This window comes from Pipistrellus kuhlii, unplaced genomic scaffold (assembly GCF_014108245.1).
Source record: "Pipistrellus kuhlii isolate mPipKuh1 unplaced genomic scaffold, mPipKuh1.p scaffold_m20_p_23, whole genome shotgun sequence".
In the NCBI taxonomy this organism is placed as follows: Eukaryota; Metazoa; Chordata; class Mammalia; order Chiroptera; family Vespertilionidae; genus Pipistrellus; species Pipistrellus kuhlii.
The window spans coordinates 11,868,803-11,888,234 of NW_023425522.1; positions in this window are offsets into that span (position 1 = coordinate 11,868,803).

Consider the following 19,432-nt stretch of genomic DNA (forward strand, 5'->3'; position numbering starts at 1 on the left):
GGACTGAAGGGTCCCGGGTTCGATTCCAGTCAGGGGCATGTGCCTTGGTTGCGGGCATATCCCCAGTGGGGGGTGTGCAAGAGGCAGCTGATCGATGACTCTCTCTCATCGATGTTTCTAACTCTCTATCTCTCTCCCTTCTTCTCTGTACAAAATCAATAAAATATATTTAAATATATATATATATATAATATTTTAAAAATAAATAAATAAATAAATAAATAAAATATTGCCTCTAATTAATTCCCTTTTAATGTGCATGAATTTTGTGCACCGGGCCACTCGTTAATAAATAATAACGCAAGAATGAACTCTGTGCTCCACACACTCAGAACTGTAGACCTACTTCCGCCCCCACCCTGTGTTTACAGAGCTTCTGCCCCTGGCAAGGCGTGGGAGGGCATATCCCGAAGGGTTTACAGCAGTGCTTACCTCAGATCACAGGATTGCAGGTAATTCCTGGCATTTCTTTTCTCCGTTCTTTAATTGCCAGTAATAACAACAGCAAATGCCAACATGGCACTTCCCACGTGCTGAGGAAACTGAGGCACAGAGCGGCTCAATAGCGGCTCCCTCTGGCTCTGCACACTGTGCTCCTACCCTCTTTCCCACAGGCCCTTCCTGTCCTATTTGTGTGCGCTAGTTTCTCTGCAGCGCCTCGCTTATGTAATATGTAAACGAAGAAAACCCAGTGGCAGGTATAGTTTTTACCATCACACGAAATAGTGATGCTACCAGACAAAACAAAAGAAGTGTGGCTGTGTGTCACACCTGTGGCTGCCGGTCAGGGCCGCCAGTGCCCGTGGTCAGGACTGTTCTGGCCGGTTTGGCTCAGTGGATAGAGCATCAGCCTGCAGACTGAAGGGTCTCGAGGTCGATTCTGATCAAGGACACATGCTTGGGTTGTGGGCTCAATCCCCAGTGGGGGGTGTGCAGGAGGCAGCTGATCGATGATTCTCTCATCATTGATGTTTCTATTGTATCTCTCTTTCCCTCTCCCTTTCTCTCTAAAATCAATGTGTGTGTGTGTGTGTGTGTGTGTGTGTGTGTTCTATATTTTTAAATGTATTTTATTGATTTTTTTACAGAGGGGAAAGGAGAGGGATAGAGAGTTAGAAACATCCATCAGCTGCCTCCTGTACACCCCCTACTGGGAATGTGTCTGAAACTAAGGTACATGCCCTTGACCAGATTCGAACCTGGGACCCTTCAGTCCACAGGCTGACGCTCTATCCACTGAGCCAAACCGGTCAAGGCTATATATGTTTTTTTTAATAAAAGAAAAAGAAAGGTCGGGACTGTGTGCCTACAGAGGCCCTTTTGACCTTTTTTTTTTTTTTTTTTTTTTAATATATTTTATTGATTTTTACAGAGAGGAAGGGAGAGGGATAGAGAGCCAGAAACGTCGATGAGAGAGAAACATCGACCAACTGCCTCCTGCACACCCCCCACCGGGGATGTGCCCACAACCAAGGTACATGCCCTTGACCGGAATCGAACCTGGGACCTTTCAGTCCGCAGGCTGACGCTCTATCCACTGAGCCAAACCGGTTAGGGCAGTGGGTAGCAATTTTGAAAAGTGCTCCTTTCCCTTGGCATCGACTAACACAGGGACTCTCAGTTAACAGGGACCTCGCCCAGGGGAGTGCTGCGCCTGGACCAGGAAAGGGGTATGGATGAGGGAGGCTGGCCAACTGAAGAAATGATGGGGAAAGAGAAGCAAAGGAAGAAAGGGGAAGAAGTGGGCAGAGGTGGATGAGGAGGAGGGACAGAATGTTCTAAACGCTCCTCACCCCTGGCTCTCCCAGCCCCCTGAGCTTTCAAAACACCATCCATCGGCTTCAGGAAACCACTTCCTACTGGTGTTTCCCAACTCCACTCAGTACTCACCCCTCCCAGAAGCCCGTGCCCGACGCCCGGCCCAGGGTTTGTCTGTATCGTGATCCTGACTGCTCGCATTGAAATCTTCTGTCTGCCCACGGCTCAGCGAGCCCCTTACGGGAAAGGCAGTGCGTGTGCCCTCTCTGCCTCCCCAGGAGGCCGGCTCCCGCCCTGCCCAACAGGAAGACACAGTGGATGTTCTGAAGGATAAGATGGTAGACTCTGGATTTCAGCAAAGATGTTTCTGTCACGCCAGCCAGCCCTTACCAGCAGAAGCATAAGGACTCGACCCGTTTGGGGAGACATGAGCCCGCACACTGCTTGTGGGACCGTGCCAAGGGAGACCTGCGTGTGTGTACACGGAACGCTCTCTCTGCAGAGAGGGCTGCGGGAGCGTCAGGAACCTCGGGAAGGCACTCCTGGAGGTGGGTGCGCAGCTCCCTCCGCTCTGGCCTGGGCTGGCGTCTGAGGAGCAGAGCAGGGCCTGGGGGTGAATGGAGTCGTTCAGGGCCTCTCTCTGCCCTCCAGTCTGGGGAGCCAGCTGCTCCAGCCACGCTGGGGACCCTGGCGCGCGCTCTCTCTCTCTCTCTCTCTCTCTCTCTCTCTCTCTCTCTCTCTCTCTCTCTCTTTTGGGCTAATTATTTTCCAGGGAACAAGCAAATAGACGAATAGACAGCAGCTGTATTTCTCACGTATCTAAGCATATCTGGAAGCTACAGGCTGACCGAGCTGAAGCTCAAGCTTGAGTCTTCCCTCCCAATGAAAAGATTTGGAAACCAGGGGCCACAGGCTCAGGTTCTAGTCCCGGCTCCAGCCCCAGGTGCTCCAAGCTCTAGCTGCAACCTCATGTCACCAGAGAGAAGAGGGAGTCCCTGGCTCTCGGCTCCATGTGGGGCTCCCCCACCATCAAGCCCTGGAGAGATGAGGCCCTCACAGCTGCCCAAGAGAGCAGACTGGAGAAGGGGAAAGAATAGTCTTTCCAACAACCCAGGCTGGGGAGCTGGATTACCACGTGCACAGTAATGAGGTGGGACCCTTACCTCACAGCACATACAGAAGTTAACTCAAGCCCGGCCACCACCATGGCTCAGTGGTTGAGCGTCAACCTATGAACCAGGAAGCTACGGTTCGATTCCTGGTCAGGGCACATGCCCGGGTTGCGGGCTGGATCCCCAGTGTGGGGCGTACAGGAGACATTGATCAATGATTTTCTCTCATTTGATGTTTCTATCTATCCCTCTCCCTTCCTCTCTGAAATCAATAAAATATATTTTTTAATTAACTCAACATGGATCAAAGATTTAAATGTAAGAGTTAAAAATATAGCATAGTGGAGGGTCTACTTACCAAGTGTCTCTCACTGTTGGCAAAATGGTGCTGGCTGCTGGTGGGGGTAGCCAGTTCCCCCAACCTGGGCCTTTCTTTCTTTCTTTCTTTCTTTCTTTCTTTCTTTCTTTCTTTCTTTCTCTTTCTTTCTTCCTTTCTCTTTTTTCACACCTAGAGTTTGTTGATAGTGACCACATAAAGTAGGTGCTATTTCCTCAGTGGGGATACATTACAGAAAGGCACTATAGAATTTTTTTAATTTGTTTGTGTAATCTCAGAAGGTTTGTTGTCACCTTGACTGGATGAGAATTTTAAAACTTTTGGAGTAAGATTCCCTTTTTTAAAAGATACTCTTTTTTAATTGATTTCAGAGAGAGGAAGAGAGAGAGAGAGAGAGAGAGAGAGAGAGAGAGAGAGAGAGAGAGAGAGAGAAACATCAATAATGAGAGAGAATCATTGACCGGCTGCCTCCTGTACACCCCACACTGGGGACTGAGCCTGCAACCCAGGTATGTGCCCTGACCAGGAATCGAACGGTGACCTCCTGGTTCACAGGTCGATGCTCAACAGTGAGCCACACCGGCCAGGTTGGAGTGGTATTTCTAACAGTGATTGAATTTCCTTCTTTTTATTTTTTTAAATACATTTTTATTGATTTCAGAAGGGAAGGGAGAGGAAGAGAGAGAAACATCAATCATGAGAGAGAATCACTGAGTGGCTGCCTCCTGCACACCCCCTACTGGGGACTGAGCCCACAACCCAGGCATGTGCCCTTGACTAGAATCAAATCTGGGACCCTTCAGTCTGCAGGCTGACACTCTATCCACTGAGCCAAACTGCTATGGCGTGACTGAATTCCTTTTAGTTATTTATAACGTAGGCAGTTAGGCAAATCTGACCAGAACCAGGACAATGGGCCAGGTACAGAAGGTCATCAATTACAGGGTGGGACCTCTCCCCAGGGTGACTTTTCCTCCCTTAGCATCTCGCTGGTCACGCAGTGTGGACCTGAGCTTTCCTCCCTAGAGACAACACCTGTGCTGCGGCCGTACTTCAGCTCCAGGCTCCGATAAGCAACCAAACCAGCCACCGCTGACATCAGGACAGCTGCCTGGAATGATGACCCCCTTGCCCGGCCAGCGTGGGTCAATGGTTGAGCATTGACCTATGAACCAGGAGGTCATGGTTCAATTCCCAGTCAGGGCGCATGCCTGGGTTGCAGGCTGGATCCCCAGTGTGGGATGTGCAGGAAGCAGCTGATCAATGATTCTCTCTCATCATTGATGTTTCTCTCTCTCTCTCCCTCTCCCTTCCTCTATGAAATCAATAAAAAAAAAATTTTTTTAAATAATAATAATAATAATGGCCCTCTGCCCTGGTGCAGCCAATCAACCAGTGGAGACCACAACCCTGAATGGACACACCTGAGAACCTGCCCAATATTCTATTAAGATTCTGTCCTGAGCTGAAATAGGTTTGGTTCAGTGGATAGAGCATCAGCCTGCGGACTAAAGGATCCCATGTTCGATTCCAGTCCAGGGCACATACCTTGGATGCGGGCACATCCCCAGTAGGGTGTGTGCAGGAGGCAGCTGATCGATGTTTCTCTCTCATCAATGTTTCTAACTCTCTATCCCTCTCTCTTCCTCTCTGCAAAAAAATCAATAAAATAGCTGAAACCGGTTTAGCTCAGTGGATAGAGCATTGGCCTGCACACTGAAAGGTCCCGGGTTCGATTCCGGTCAAGGGCATGTACATTGGTTGCGGGCACATTCCCAGTAATGGGTGTGCAGGAGGCAGCTGGTCAATATTTCTCTCTCATCGGTGTTTCTCGCTCTCTATCCCTCTCTCTTCCTCTCTGTAAAAAAATCAATAAAATATATATATTTTTTAAAGTCAATAAAATATATAGTTTTAAAAAGATCCTTTCCTGGGACCTCCCCTAAAATCTCAGCCCTTAAAACCAGGAGGACAGAGGACGAGGGCACACTCCCCCAGGGGAGCACCCCTGGGCCTTCCTCCATTCTCCCCCCCCTTCCTCCTCCTCCCCCTCCCCCCCACGCTCACTTAGGCCTTTCTACAGGGTTGACTGAGTGTCCTGGGGACATAGCCACTAGCTCCCCACAGAGTGGCCAGTCCAGGAGACCAAGACCAAAAACTACAATGGCTTTTATGGCCTTGCCTTGTCAATCACTTACCAAAACCTCCACCACATTCCATTGGTCACACAGACCCGCTGAGTCCCTGGGGAGGGTACCACACAAAGGCAGGGATATTAGGAGGCAGGGTCCATGGGGGGTCATCTTAGAGACTCATTTCCCCTTTTTCCTGGAGGGCACCACCCGAGCCCATCCCATCCTTCCTCACACACACCCCCAACCACAGTCACCATCATCCCCTAGAACCTCATCCTCTTATCCTGCTCTCTGCCTCCCCTAATCTGACCAACTTCCTGCCCTCATCCTCCGAGCCTCGCAGTCTACCAGCTCCAAAGTGCCCTCCGCTCTCACACGCTTCTCTCTCACACCCCTTTCCCCCTCTTAGGCCCCGGTGAGCCTCACCATCACTGGACTACATGGCTTTCCAGGCAAAGCTGCAGCAGGATGGTGCTTGCTTTGTTTCCCCTCTTTACCCCTCTCTTCTCAAGACCCCAGGGTTGCTGGGTGTCCTTTTTGCTCCCCATGGCCACTGTGAAGCCATTTTCCTCCCTTGTCTTTCAAAAGCCCCGATCCTGTGACACTGATGGCATCGGACCCAGCCATGTGTGAACCCGCCTTGCGTTCCCCTCATTCAGCAGAGCGGTTGATGCCTGGCTCAGCCTTTCTGTCCTCCCTGCTCCTGGCGCCCTCGGGTGACTGCACCCCCACGCAGATGCCCCTGGTTCCTCCACTTCTCAGAGGGGAGTCGTGCTCACCCCAGCCATGGTTTCCGCGCTGTCATCACTGGCATCAAGCACCACCTTGAAATCGTGACCTAAAAGTTCCCCTTGCTCAGCCCTGGCTGGGCAGCTCAGTGGGACAGAGGCTCACCAAGGTCACAGGTTTGATCTCCCAGCAGGGCACACGCAAGAATCAGCCAGTGAACGCATAAATACGCAGAACAGCACATCCACGTTTCTCTCTTCCATCCCCTTCTCTCTCAAATAAATAAATGAGCCCTAACTAGTTTGAATCAGTGGATGGAGCGTCGGCCTGCGGACTGAAGGGACCCGGGTTCCATTCAGGTCAAGAGCATGCACCTTGGTTACCGGCACATCCCCGGTCGGAGGTGTGCAGGAGGCAACTGGTCCATGTTTCTCTCTCATCAATGTTTCTGACTCTCTATCCCTCTCCCTTCTTCTCTGTGGGAAATTAATAAAATATATTTTTAAGATAAATACATTTTTAAAAGAAAAAGAAAATTCCCTTTCTTATTAATGTTTATTGCATGTGATTATATTTTAAATTGTTTTTCTAGAAATATTAATGTTTATTGCATGTAAATGGCTAATTATTTTGTATCTACAATCTGATAATAGATTTATGTTGTATGTTGGAAAAAATAAAAAATATCCTTTTTTTATTTTATTTAATGGTATGAGCGTTTATTTCAATAACGCCGGCAGTACGAGAGAGCAGCAGGTCATCCACAAAAATCTGCTTTGCACCCCCCACAAGCAAGCTGCTTATAAAGAGTAAGACAAAAAAAAAAAAAAATGACATGGGAAAGTAGGAATTACAGGCATGGGGAAGTAGGCAAGGTGGGCTGGGGTTGGGGCAGGACTCAATTGTTTGGGCAACAAGGTTGTTAATCTCCCATGATAATAGGCAGATCTTATCTGAAGGGACCACATTCCAAGGTTGACTCCCAGGTTGAGGGGGATGGGGGGGGGGGGGGGGGGGATACAACTCCCAGCCAGGTTAGCAGGACCTTTCTTTATTCAGAACCAGGCAATCATGGTTAACAGAACATGATTAATGTTCTTTATAACTATAGCTAGTCCTCAATATTCTGTTTTTGCCCCTAATATCTCCTCACTGCTATTTCTATCATCTCATATCTAGTCCAAGCCACCATCGTCCCTCGGCCTGGACCACTGCAGTGGGATGCTGACCAGCCCTCTCAGCAGGATTCCCCATCAGCCCATAAGCCACAGAGCAGCCAAGTGATCTTCCTAAAATGTACATCAGATAAAGCCCCTATTAAAGCACTCTGGGGCTGGGGGTGGGGGAGGAAAGGGGAGGGACGCCAAACTCTCCACAGGCTTTGCACCACTCTTTTTGGAGTAAAACCGAAGCCCTTCAGGCCAGATCTGCCTTGGCCTCCCATCTCTTGTCACCCTCCCGCTTGCTCACTCCATTACAGTCACACTGCTTGCTCCGTTTCTCAAACATGAGCGCTCATCCCCATTCAGGGACGCAAACAGTCCTCTGCCTGCAATGCTGCTCCTTGAGGTTTTTGCACAAGGGGCTTCCTCTTATTCGGGTAACAGCTTAAATGTCACCTCCTCCAAGAAGCCCTCCATGACCAGTTTGCCTCCCAGCATCTGTGATCTGAATGTCCCAGCTCCATACTTTAATGTTCTGCATAGCTCTTTTTTTAAATTTCTTTATTGATTAAGGTATCACATATTTGTTCTCAACCCCCCATTCCAATCCCCCACCCCCATCCCCCATACATGCCCCCAGCCCCCTATTGTTCTGGACCACTGGTTAGGCTCATATGTATGCATGTAAGTCCTTTGGTTGATCTCTCCCTTTTATCCCCACCCTCCCTCTGAGGTCCAACAGTCTGACCCATGGCTCCTTATCTCTGGGTCTGTTCTTGTTCATCAGTCTATGTTGTTCACCATTTCCCCCAGATGAGTGAGATCATGTCCTACTGAAAATATACTTATAAGAATAAAAAAATGAGACAAGCAATAATCGTTATGCTGAAAGGCATATGAATCAGTCTATAGAGAGTTTCTTTCTGGGCCACCAGTTCTTTTTGAGACCCTGCATAGCTCTTAATCAACTGATAGTTTTCTTGTTTTTCTTTTCCTTCTCCCCTACTGCCTATCTCAGTAACTGCTGTATCACCGTGCCATCGTCCCTGGCACTCAGGCCGTCTTCATTTACATTTTAAAAAGGAAAAGAATGAATGCCTGTGTGACCTACTTTAGGAAATGAAGTTATGTGAGGACAAGCTGATTGTGAAAACCAACCAGCATTCAAGGGGAGTCAGAGTTATAATGATCAGTGACCACCAGATGTCGCTAAAGACTAAGATGAGAGCCTTATTCGCTAAGCTGCGGTTCTATGGCAGGGCCCACGTGGCAAACGGGCAGCTCACCGCTGAGAACGCTTGGAGTCAGCACATGCCTAAGGGGGACCCTGAATAGGGTGCCTCCCGTGACCCCATCAGTTGGGCAGAGGACCTGGGGCTAGGCCTGGGTTGTCTCTGTGGCTGGGCCTCAGCCTTCCCATCTGTCTATTGGGTATAGATAGACTTATTGTCCAGGTTCTTCTGGTTCAGATTCTTCCTGTGGCAGAATCGTGGTGGGAGGAAGGTGAGCTAAAAAGGGTCCCCTTTTCTCTTCTCTTGTATTTTCAGGGACCCTTCCTTTGGGGCGAGGACTGGGTGCACTCCCGTTGTCCAAGCATTCAACGAGAAGTCGCCTCTGGGAGGGGGTAGCATTATCGTTATGCCTGCGATGAGGTTGAAACAATCATTTCACAGAATTCCTCTTACGAGGGTTGAGGAGGTGAGGTCCTGGAGGAGGAGGGAAAATGTATTTTTCTAAACAAGCTAATGTTAAAACTGTTGTTAGCTAAGGATTCAATGAAAATAAGACACCAGCCCTAGTCCGTCTGGCTCAATGGATAGAACATCAGACCACAGAATGAAGTTCTATTCCAGGCAAGAGTATGATCTCGGCTGCAGACTCGATCCCTGACCCTGGCCCCAGGTGTGTGCAGGAGGCAACCAATAAATATGTCTCCCACATCCATGTTTCTCTCTCTCTCTCTCTCTGCCTCTCCTCCTCCCTTCTACTCTCTTTAAAAATCAATGGAGGCCCTAGATAGTTTGGCTCAGTGGACCGAGCATCAGCCCACAAATTGAAGGGTCCCAGGTTCGATTCTGGTCAAGGGCATGTACTTTGGTTGCAGGCTCCTACCTGCCCCAGGCCCTGGTCGGGGCTCATGCAGGAGGCAACCAATCAATGTGCTTCTCTCACATCAATGTTTCTCTCTCTCTTTCCCTTTCTCTTTCACTCTCCCTAGAAATCCATGAAAAAATATCCTCGGGTGAGGATTAAAAAAATTGTTTTTAATCAGTGGAAAAAATATCCTTAGGTGAGCATTTAACAACAGTAACAAAAACATAAAAGAGACCACCAGCTAGGTTTGCCAGGCGGCCAGAGTTCGCAGGCCCCAATGCAGAGGAAATGCTGACAAGCAACAGGAAGAAGCACAGATCTGTCCAGCGTCTTCTCTCAGGTTATACATGCACGCAAACTGCTCCGCCTGAATTCAAGGGAGAGAGGAAGACGAGGGAGGGGACAAAGCCCAAATCTTCAGTAAGAATGAATTTTAGGGATCCTTCCCCCTTCCCCACGTGGGGGTCTATTCTGTGGGAGTCTGTACTTGTCCTTGAATAAATCTCCACCTTTGCAATACGAGAGGGGGGGGGGGGGGGGGGGAATTTTACTGCACACCTCAAAGTGGTCAAATTGCCAAAAGTGAGAGGGTTGCACCTCTTGCTAGAACCCTCATCCTTGTCCCCATTCCACCCTAAACGAGAAAGGGGGCACCTTTCTGGGGGCACATTCAGGCCCAGGGCTAGTGAAAGACTTGGGAGCAGAGCCTCACTCAGGTCCTTGTCAAATACTCAAGGGCAAGCAGGGGTGGAGTTTCCTTCCCACACAGGAGCCCCAGCCCAGGTGGCAGACCTCTTTTGGGGAGTAGACCCCAAATCAAAAGGCAGAATAAAATAAAGATGAATTTGCAAGCGTGCAGATATATACATATATACGGTATGCACGTATATCGTCTTTATTGAGATAATCTACATGCCATACAATTCATTCATTGAAATTGTACGTCAATGGTTTTTAGTATATTCAGAGTTGTGCAACTATGACCACAATCAACTTTAAAACATTTATCACCACATATGGAATTCCTATATCCAGCAGCAGCAGCTCCCTGTTTCCCCCCAACTTCTCCCTTCTTCCCTCACCCCCATCCCACCCCAGCTCTGGTTACCACCAGTCTGCTTTCTGTCTCTATGGACTTGCCTGTTCTGGACCCTTCATATAAATAGAATCATTCAATATGTGGCCTGTTGTGCCTGGCTTCTTTCACTTAGCATGCTTTCAAGGGTCAGTCATGTGTGGAATATGCCAGTACTTCATTCCTTTCTATGGCTGAATGATATTTCGTTGCATGAATACACTACACTTTGTTTATCCATCAATCAGTTGATAGACATTTGAGTTGTTTTCACCTTTGGCTATCAAGAGTTAACACTGCTGCCAAAACTGGCTTGGCTCAGTGGATAGAGCATCAGCCTGTGGACAGAAAGGTCCCAGGTTCGATTCCGGTTAAGGTCATGTACATTGGTTGCGGGCACATCCCCGGTGGGGGGTGTGCAGGAGGCAGCTGACCAATGTTTCTCTCTCATCAATGTTTGTTTTTTTTATTTTTTAATATATCTTATTGATTTTTTTCACAGAGAGCAAGAGAGAGGGATAGAGAGTTAGAAACACTGATGAGAGAGAATCATCAATCAGCTGCCTCTTGCACACCCCCCACTGGGGATGTGCCCGCAACCAAGGTACATGCCCCCAACCTGAATCTAACCTGGGACCTTTCAGTCCGCAGGCCAACGCTCTATCCATTGAGCCAAACCGGTTTCGGCTCAACAATGTTTCTGACTCTCTATCCCTCTCTCTTCCTCTCTGTAAAAAATCAATAAGATATATTTAAAAAAAGAGTAACACTGCTATGAACATGCATGTATGAGTTTTTGTGTGAACCTATATTCTCAACATATTGGGTATATTCCTAGAAGTGGAATTGCTGGGTCAAATGGTAACTCCATGCTAAACCACTTGAGGACCTGCCAGACTGTTATCCAAGGCGGCTGCACCATTTTGCTTCACACGGGAACGTGTGAAGGCTTCAATGTCTCCGCATCCTCTGCAGACACTGGCTGTGTCTTTGGCTCTATCTATCCTAGTGGGTGGGAAGTGGCATCTCATTGTGGCTTGACTGGCGTTTTCTTCATGACCGATGATGTTGAACATCTTTTCACGTGGTAATAGGCCATTTGTATATCTTCTTCAAACACTGTCTATTCAAATCCCTGGCCTATTTTGGAATTGGGTCATTTGCCTTTTTAATGTTGAGTCATAAGAGTTCTTTGTATATTCTAAATACAAATTCCCCATAATTTGCAAACATTTTCTCCCACAGGTTGTCTTTACTTTCTTGATATTTGCTTTATCTGTTTTATGGATATGATTAGAGTTCTGAGAATTGTTTAAAAATGTTTTTATTGATTTCAGAGAGGAAGGGAGAGGGAGAGATAGACACATCAATGATGAGAGAATAATTATTAATAATTGGCTGCCTCCTGCACGCCCCACATTGGAGATCAAGCCTGCAACCCAGACATGTGCCCCAACAGGGAATCTAACTGTGGCCTCCTAGTTCATAGGTTGACATTCAACCACTGAGCCACTGACTGGGCTCTGAGAATTGTTTTATCTTAGCACGTTGTTCCTATAATCATGATGTAGACGCTCTTGTTTTCCCTCACAAATATTCTTGGCCTTAAATAATATTTTGTTTGCTCTCTGTATAGATACACCAGCTTTCTTTGGGTTAGTGTTTTTTATCCATTTACTTTCAAACTCCCATATCCTTGTTTTAGGTGTTTCTTTGGTAAACAGCATGAATCTGGACTCTTTTTCAAATTCAACCTGACATCCAATTTGGCCAAGCTGGTGTATTTGAAATTACTGTGGCTCAGCTCATCGAGGCGCCTGCCTACTACCTCCCGGAGAAGTCTGCCCAATGGAGGTGGGAACGGTTATGGAGGCCATGCCTTCCAATGGGGTACAGACACTTCGTGCCTCTCCTGCGCCTCCTCTCCCAGGAAGGTTTGGCGGTCTCTGCCCTTCGGGAGGGGTCTGGAGATACAGCCTGTCAGAGCTGGAAAATCAGGCCAAGAGAGCGAGCTTGCCCAGTGAATTGCTGGAGACAACTGGGCATCTATAAGTCTCTGTGTGCACCTATAGTGCATGCACAACTCCGTGTTCTTGTCCGGGCCTGTGCACACCTACTTGTGCCTGTATGTGCATGAACACACCTGTGCGTTTTTGAGGCTGTTCTTTCTTTTTTTTAAAATATATTTTATTGATTTTTTACAGAGAGGAAGGAAGAGAGATAGAGAGCTAGAAACTTCAATGAGAAATATCGACCAGCTGCCTCCTGCACACCCCCCACTGGGGATGTGCCCGCAACCAAGGTACATGCTCTTGACCGGAATTGAACCTGGGACCCTTCAGTCCGCAGACCAATGCTCTACCGCTGAGCCAAACCGGTTTCGGCTGAGGCTGTTCTTTCTTTCTTTTCTTTTTCTTTTTTTTTTTTTTAATATATTTTATTGATTTTTTTTTTACAGAGAGAAAGGGAGAGGGATAGAGAGCTAGAAACATCAATGAGAGAGAATCATCAATCAGCTGCCTCCTGCACACCTCCCACTGGGGATGTGCCCGCAATCAAGGTACATGCCCTTGACTGGAATCGAACCCAGGACCCTTCAGTCCGCAGGTTGACGCTCTATCCACTGAGCCAAACCGGTTTCGTCTTGAGGCTGTTCTTGAGGTTGCACCATAACATGGACCTCTAAGTGGTGATATTTTAAAAACTGTGACCCTTATGGCCCTGGCCTGGTAGCTCTGTTGGTTACAACGTCATCCCGCCAGGGTTGTGAGTTCAATCCCTGACCAGGGCACATAGTACAAGAATAAACCAATGAATGCATGAAAAAGTGAAACAACAACAAATTGATGTTTCTCTCTCTCCTTTCCTCTCTCTCTCTAAAATCAATCAATAAAAAATAATAAAATTTAAGTATGACGCTTTAAAAAAGTACCCTTGTGCCAATATGCCCACATTTGTGCCAAGCTATTCATTACAAACGGTTTCTCTCTGCCTCAGCTCTCCCAAACCCCTTTCCTGCCCCTGTCCTCACAGGCATGGGAATTCCATCCAGTCTAGGCTCACCTATGGCCCAGACAAGCCTAGAAACCAGCTCCTGGGGGCTGGACCGGGCCATGTGAAGCCAAAGCCTGGGCTGGGTGGGAGGAAGCCAGGGGCTGGGGGCAGCCTGTCAGCAGGAGGCAGGCAAGGCGGGGGAGGAGCACAAGGGCAGAGCCAGGGGTTCAGGAAGCGGCTGCTCAAAACCGATGGAGGGGCCCTTCGCCCCCCAGCCTGCATGTGCCCTTGGCCCCGGTGCACAGGGCCTGTAGGAGGCAGTGGATGGACATGTGTCTAAATCAACCCGGGGAACAATGCCCACCAGCTACCAGCTGCCTCCATCACTCAAGTCAAATGGCATTTTCTTGGCTCCAAATACCTTTGCTGGTTGGTGGGCAGAGCCCCAGGGGGAGGCTTGATTCCAGCTGGCCAGGGGGAGAACGAGTTCCCAGGAAAGAAAGCGGGCCACTGTATCCTCTGGGTCCCAAAGGCAGCTCAACCTCTCCACTCACCTGCCCCCAGGACTCCCTGCCCCCTCCTCCCTTCCCTACTTCTCTCTCCCCATCTCCCTGCCCAGCTAACGTCACCCATCTCTGGGCTGGTCCAAGTTGTCCCAGAGGATTCTTTGCAACTAGGTATATATGTGTACCCATATGTGTACGAACACACCCATGGTACCTAGACAGGCAGATATGTACCTATCATATGTGCCTACACCATATGTGCCTAGACCTTGAATCCTCCTTTTGGGGCTTACTTTGCCAGTAGTCCATATATCACCTACAAATCACTTACAACTGCAAAGTCCCTTAGAAGTCATCCAGTTCAGCTCTGGCTGCTGTGGCTCAGTTGGTTGAGTGTCATCCCATGCACCAAAAGACTGCCTGTTCGATTCCTGGTCAGGGCACATGCCCTGGTTGTAGGTTTGGTGTCCGGTCCTGATGCATGCAGGAGGCAACCAATTGATGTTTCTCTCTCTCACTCCCTTTCCCTTCCTCTCTCTCTCAAATTAATAATAAATAAATAAATAAATAAATAGCCCCACTGACAAGTTCGGTTCAGGGGATAGAGTGTCGGCCCTCGGACAGAAGGATCCTGGATTCAGTTCCGGTCAAGGGCACGTACTACAGTAGCAGGTTCCCCCCTAGCCCGGGCCCTGGTCAGGACATGTGCTGGAGTCAACTAATGGATGAGTCTCTCTCACATCGATGTTTCTCTCAGTCTTTCCCTCTCTCTTCTACTCTCTTTAAAAATCAGCGGGAAAATATCCTCTGGTGAGGATTTTTAAAAAGAAATCATCCAGTCCCGCCTTCCCAGTGCTTCTCAGAGGGTCCCTCTTGGCACCAGGGCAGGATTCATTCTCCCAACCCACTGCATGAGCTTATGTCCCTGTCCCCAAACTCCAGTGGGCACAAAACATTAGTAGCACCCATGTCATGTGACAACCAGAGTTTGCAGCCTCTCATGGCGGAGTGGCGGGCAGTAGTCCCAGGGGTGAATGCTGTAGGTGCTGTAGGTGAGTGGCTGGGTTTTCCCCACAGAAGCTCTGGAAAGGACTTCAGCTCCCAGGGCTGGTTTGCTGTCCACCTCCAGCAGCCACTTGCCCGTCCACAGGCAGGGCTATCTGAGCGCAAGCTCCACCTCACTAGCCCCCCCAGTTCCTCCCTCAGGGCCACCCAAGCCCCACCCCTCTGCCTGGGCCTCTCAGTGCCCCTAGCAAACCAGGCCTGAGGCAGGAACTGCTCTGCGGTGGGCCTCACAGACAGGTGCCGGGTGTCTGGGGGGCCGGTGGGGCTCACCCCGGAAGAGAAGACTCCCTTCTGACCAGCTGAAAGCTGCAGAAGCAAAGCGGAGTGCCAAGCTCGACCAGGCGGCAGCTCCAGGCCTGAGGCTTCTGCATACAGATGTCCAGTTACTGAAAGGACTGCCCCTCTCTGGCCCTCCCAGGCTACTGCTCCTCCAGGAGGGCCAGTGTGTGTGTGGGGGGGGGGGGGGGGGGGGGGAGGGGGGGGGGGGGTGGGCCTGCAGCAGCTCGTGTGCTGTGTAGCGTGGCTGGTGAGGGCGAAGATGAGGGTGCCCGGAGTGTTGGTGAGGGTGCTGCCCGTGTCTCTTCATGGGCCCGTGCACTCTGTTCCCCTGGGTAGGGGCTGAGGGCGCGGTCTGTGGGTGACAGAGCAACCCTCTGCGGCTTTGCAGAAACTGCCCGAGTGCTTCCCAGGTAGTTTTGCCAGAGTCCACGCCACCCTGCTCTGCTCTGGGGTCCAGCTGTCCAGTCCCCCAGGTGCCTTTTACAGAGGGGGGGGGGGGGGAGGCCTCTCGGTGCCGCTTGCTTGCCCCACGCCTCATCTGGGGCAGAACTTTTTGCCTGACCTACGGAGAAGACTTTCTCTGGAATTCAGATCTATGCACACAACCAGCCTTCCATCTGGCAAACAAGCTAAGGATACTTACCCGGATTTTTAGAGTTTTAGAATCCAATTTGCGAATGATCTCCTCCTCCTCCTCCCTTTCGTAGTCAATGTTTCTACCCAGAGGGGATCTTTCCGTTGGACCTTTCTAAAGCAACTCCCTTCGCAGCCGATTTGAAATAAAATGTGAACCCGGCAGGCACGTCCTCTCATGCGCTCTCTTCTCGTCGGCTTCCACACCACCACGCTTATCGAAAATGAAACTAAGAAAAGAAACTAGTTATCAAAACAGAAATTGTGCGGGGGGGGGGGGGGGGCTGTTTTCACATCACTGTAACCTTTCAGAAAGATTCCGTGCTGAGACCCTCCCCGGCTGGCTGAGAGCGCGCCGCCTCCGCCCCCTCCCCTCGGGCGGGCGCACAGCCCCGCCGCCGGCTGCAGGTGGGAGCTCGCGGTAAAGGGTCCGAAAGGGTCCTGTGAGTCAAGAGGAAAATCACGTCTCGTTTGGGCCAGGTTTCCCCCCACGTTTTCCCACCCCTTGTCCGTCCCAGCCCCTCCCCGCCCCCGGCCTTAGCTCACCTTGGGGCCGGCTTCCAGGTCCCTCCGGAGCAGGTCTGACCTGTCACCTCGGACACTAGCCGGGAGCACAGCGAGGCGCCGTCCGGAGCGGGACCGGCAGGGGGTGTCCGGGCTGCAGCCCGCCACGCAGCCCCGAGCTCCGGCCCGCCGCCCGCCCGGGTCCGCGGCCCCCATCTGGATCCAGGTCCCTAAGCCAGGACCTCCCGGAAAGCGGCCCAGAGGGTCCAGCCCATCCTCCCCTCCCCCTCCCTCCTCCCCCTCCCTCCGTCTTTCACGGGAGAAGTCCTCTAGGCCCCCTCTCCCTTCCTTAGTTATTCTTTTTTTCTAATATATTTTATTGATTTTTTATTTTGATTTTTTACAGAGAGGAAGGTTAGAAATATCGATGAGAGAGAAACATCGACCAGCTGCCTCCTGACAGGAATCGAACCTGGGGCCTCCTGACCGGAATCGAACCTGGGACCTTTCAGTCCGCAGACCGACCGATGCTCTACCACTGAGCCAAACCGGTTTCGGCCCTTCCTTAGTTATTCTAACAAACTGCTAAGGACACCCTTTGTCAAGGCAGGAGCTATGCAAACGCCCGGGATGGTATTGTTCTTACTCACAAGAGCTGGGGCTCAAAGTCACTAAGGATTCGCTCCAACTCCCGTCTGTCCCACGCTGGGTGCCCCCTGTCCCCCCCCCCCCCAATCCCCCCCCACCGCGAGGCCCGTTTCCTCCCGTGTGAGTGGCAGGTTGGAAACTCCACGCGGAGACTTTCCGCCTCTGAGTGCGGGTGATCTGCAAGCTGCAAAGAGCGGGAGCCCTAGAGCCCAGCGGGCAATGGCTGGCGCTCTTCCTCGGCCCTCAGGCAAATCACTCACCTGAGCCTCGGTTTGCTCACCTGTGGAAGGGGACTGAAGACCCTCCTCAGAGTCTTGTCATGCCCAGGAAATGGAGAGAAAGCCTGTGGAGTTCCCTTAAGAGTGGCGATGGTGACTGCGCCCTACGAGACCAGGGCCTACCGTGGCCGGTGTGGCTCAGTTGGTTGAGCATCGTCCTGCGCAGAGAGGTCGCTGGTTAGGCTCTGGTCAGGCCACTGGGGCTCGATCCCCTGTGAGGGGCATGCAGGAGGCTGCCAGATCTCATTGATATTTCTCTCTCTTCCTCTCACTTCCCCTCTCTCTCTCTCTCAAATCAATTGTAAATAATAAATAAATCAAATAAAAGATCGGGGCCTGTGAGTGGTCAGGCAGGAGGTGGGAATGGGGGTAGCTGTTTTCAGCGCTGTGGGAGGTTAAAATAAGGATAAGCTGTTAAATTTGAATTTCAGATATACAACTACTTAAAAAAAAAAAAAAAAAAGTATGTAAGTCCCATGCAATTCTTGGGATATACTTATACTAAAAAAATTATCCATGACCTGAAATGGAAATGTCTCTGGCAAGCCTCCCAGAGGCTAAGGCGCTGTCCTCTGGGTTTCTGTCTTTGATGCCCAGCCTCGTTTGTAATCTAAGAAAGGTAAATGAAAACGAGGAGATACCACTTTGCACCTATCAGGTTGGGTTTTCTTGCCACCTGAGAGAAGCCTTCCCTGGGGCTGGGAACTCGGAGAGACGGGGTGAGGGCCACTGGAAGAAGCCAGGGTCAAAGCAGGAGAAGGATCTTGCACACAGCGGCCTGGGCGGGCACTGGCTTCCAGGCCTGTGTGACCGCCTTCTGCTCTCAGGCCAGCCACACTCTAGAACTCTCATGGGGCTGGGCTCAGTGGGCCTGGTGTCCCGCTCCCCTACCCACCCTCTGTGAGTCACAGGGACAGGAGGAGGCTTCATGGCAGGAACTGGACCGAGGTGGCAAACCAGGAGTGAAGTTAGCTCCGTGTTAATTATATCCCAGAAACCAGGTGTTGTCATTGCAGAGAGCCAGCCGCAGGACACACCCCAGACGTGGTTTAACCTGCTGTGGCCAGACTGGGTGCATTAACTACCTCCCAACTGGACACAGGACCACTGCCCTCCTATTGCCGCTGGGAACACATTACTCAAACAAACAACAAGCATTTGTTTCCTCCTTTATCCGTCCCGCAGGTAACCTCCAATTCACTCATCTCCCACCCTACTGCTCCCTGTCGCCTGTCTGCCCCTCTCCTTCCTCCTCCTCACCCAGTCCGCCATGCATGGCCACCTCTGGTGAATCTCGGAGCCCACGGGCCACTGCTTGGCTCAGACTCCTCAGCGCCCACCTGCACCGCTGCGGCCTCCTCCCCACTCCCCACCTTGCCCAGCTCTGTTTCCAGTGGGAGCAGGTCTCGGCTTGCTGTTTCCCTGCCGTACATGAGTCTGTTTTGCATCAGAGGCCAAGTCCCAGCCCTTCGGGACAGAAGAGCAGGACAAACCAGGGTGCCTGAATAAAACATGCCTCTCCCAGCAACGCCAGAGAAACTGTTACTCATCTCAGGTAAAGGGGCGGGCGGGGAAACAGCTCTTGGGAGCGCTGAGGGCCCAGGCCGCCCGGCCTCCTGTCATCTGCCGGGGTGAGGAGGAGGGGGCACATGGGCTCAGCCTGGGATAGGTGCAAGACCCCACTCCAGTTACAAACTGGCCTCTGGGTTTCTGTCTTTGATGCTCAGCCTCATTTATAATATAAGAAAGGTAAAGTAAAACTAGCAGATACCATTTTTCACCTATCAGGTTGGCCAAACAAAAACCCCAACGAAAGCGAGCTCACACAGTTAAAGGTGTCTGAAAACAGGCACCAGCACACGTTATTGGTGGGAAAGTTAATTGGCACAACTCCTTGGGAGGGCAAATTGGTAATATCTACCAAAAAATTCAATGTACAGCCCTAGCCGGTTCGGCTCAGTGGATAGAGCATCGGCCTGCGGACTGAAGGGTCCCAGGTTTGATTCAGCCCCTGGTTGCGGGCTCGATCCCCAGTGGGGGGTGTGCAGGAGGCAGCCGGTCAATGATTCTCTGTCATCATTGATGTTTCTATATCTCTCTCTCTCCCTTCCTCTCTGAAATC